Consider the following 2,486-nt stretch of genomic DNA (forward strand, 5'->3'; position numbering starts at 1 on the left):
CAGGCAGACTGCATTCTATGGAGGTAGAAAAGGAGGCCTGAGGACGGGCGCGGTGGCTCAAGCCTGTAATCCCAGCACTTTGGGAGGCAGAGGCGGGCAGATCACGAGATTAGGAGTTCGAGACCAGCCTGGCCAATATGGTGAAACCCCATCTCTACTAAAAATATAAAAATTAGCCGGGCGTGGTGGCACGCACCTGTAGTCCCAGCTACTCAGGAGGCTGAGGCAGAAGAATCGTTTGTACCCGAGAGGCGAGCTTGCAGTGAGCCGAGATCGCAGCACTGCACTCCAACCTGGGTGGCAGAGCCAGACTCTCTCAAAAACAAACAAAAAATTAGCCGGCGTGGTGGCGCATGCCTGTAATCCAGCTACTTGGGAGGCTGAGGTAAGAGAATCGCTTGAACTCAGGAGGCGGAGGTTAAGGTGAGCCGAGATCGCGCCATTGCACTCCAGCCTAGGCAACAAGAGCCAAAGTCCGTCTCAAAGAAAAGGCAAAAGAAAGAAAAGAAAAAGAAAAAGGAGGCTTGAGCCCGGCGCAGTGGCTCACGCCTGTAATCCCACGTTTAGGAGGCTAAGCTGGGAGGATTGCTTGAGTCTGGAAGCTCGAGGTTGCAGTGAGCCATGATCGTGCCACTGCGCTCCAGCCTGGGTGATAGAGTGAGACCCCGTGTTTAAAAAAAAAGGGGGGAGCCTGTAACAGAGACGCGACTCCCCAAAATGCCGCACAGCAAGTGGGGGCCGTACAGCCCATGGTTTCCAGAAAGCTTCTCTTGGGAATGTAAAGTAACACTTACCCTGGGTCTCCTAGTTTCTAGACCTCCTGAGGCTAGAGGCCCTGAGAACGGAATAAGTGCAAAGTCCCCGACCCCGCACACCGTCCTCGGCTCGCTCCGCACCGCAGCCTTCATTCCCTGAGCACCGCGGTTCGTCCGTCTCCGGGACTTCGCCCTCCATTACCTGGATGGCCTGCAAGGCCATTACTCGCCACTCCGCCCTAGCTGGGTTATGTCGGCGGCAAGACTTGCTTCCACTCCGCACTCCCGGAGAGCCACGCGCAGACCCTCCTCCACAGCCCCATCGCACCCTCCCAAAATAGGCAGGTTAGACTTGCTTCCCTCGCCGACACCCAGCACCTAGGGGCAGTCCCCGAGGCCACGCAGACCTCTCCCACCCACGCGCAGAGAACGGCCCAGGGAACCGCGGGAGCCAGTCTAGCGCGGGGAGAGTGGCAGGCGAGAGGCACGAGGTGCGCATGTGTAGCGCGGCCTTTATTTCGTCACTGCGAGTCCAGAACCCACGACGGGATCATGAGCACGCCCCCGCTGGCGCCTGCGCGCTTGCGCATCTTCCTCTGCCAGGCGCGCTGCCGCAGCCGTCGGGGTCACCTCGGGGTTGAGCTGCTTCTCCAGCAAGTGCATGCGCTCCATGGCCTCAGTCATCATGTCCATGAGCAGTTCCTGCTTCAGCTTCAGGTAGTTGTTCTCCTCCAGCAACACTTGGCTCTTGGTCTGCTGCACCTGCGCGTTCCCGCTCGAGGCGGTCGGCGAGAGCAGCGGCGACCGCGTCGGCGCCAGCGGGCCCTCAGTGGTCCACCGGCTGCCGCGGAACACGAAGGCCTGGTTGCCGAGGCGCACGCGCGGCGGGCCGTAGGCGAGGCCCAGCTCTGCCTGGCGCGTGTTGTGGTCCAGCAGGTAGAAGGTGGACAGGGAAGACTTGCGGCGCAGCGGCGGCCGCCTTGGCGAGAAGGCCGCGAGATGTGATCGGCCCAGAACTGCTGCAGCTGCTGCCACAGGCGGCTGGCATGCATGGCTTGTAGCCAGGCACTCGAAGGTTGCCAGGGCGTGGACCTTGTAGGGCACGCAGGAGCTCGGAGGGGAGCCTTGGGAGCGCGGGAGCCTTGGGAGCGCTGGCGACTCGTGCTGCGCGCTTGTTGCGGGACCCCGGATGTCCAGAATGATGAAGGCGAGCCAGGGGGCGTTGCTAGGAGACAAGAGTCCGGGTGAGCAGCGTGCTTGGTACAGGCCGCCTCTCAAACCGCGAGGCCGGTGGACATGTCTTAGCCCTGCACCTAGTGCTGCGGCTGTGGCTAACCGGCTGCTGGCCACCGAGGAGCCCCTCCCTCCACGCTGCACAGGCAGCAGTCTCACCTAAACCACCTTCCCCAAAGACCACTGAGGGTTCGGGCCCTGGGATAGATATGCAGATGGAGGACGGGAGGAGGGCCCTGTTCTCTGAGCTGCAGCTGGAAGGGTGAGGGGTAGGGAATGATAGCAAGACAAGTAAGTAGGTATTTAAAGGAGGAGTAGGACTGTGCCAGGTGGGTTGAGGATGGAAAATGGAGAGCTTCTAGGCAGAAGGAAGAGCCGAGCACGGCTTTTTCTTTTTTTTTTTTTTTTTGAGACAGAGTCTCGCTGTTGTTGCCCGAGCTGGAGTGCAATGGCACAATCTTGGCTCACTGCAACCTCCGCCTCCCGGGTTTCAGCAAT

General features: G+C 60.3%; 1 pseudogene; it reads right to left on the reverse strand.

The window, feature by feature from the left end:
- Window positions 1–575: 575 nt before the first annotated feature.
- On the reverse strand, window positions 576–2,029 carry LOC117064359 (annotated as a pseudogene).
- Between the last annotated feature and the right edge of the window lie 457 nt (window positions 2,030–2,486).

The sequence above is a fragment of the Trachypithecus francoisi genome, unplaced genomic scaffold, assembly GCF_009764315.1.
Source record: "Trachypithecus francoisi isolate TF-2019V2 unplaced genomic scaffold, Tfra_2.0 Lachesis_group2, whole genome shotgun sequence".
NCBI classification, from domain to species: Eukaryota; Metazoa; Chordata; class Mammalia; order Primates; family Cercopithecidae; genus Trachypithecus; species Trachypithecus francoisi.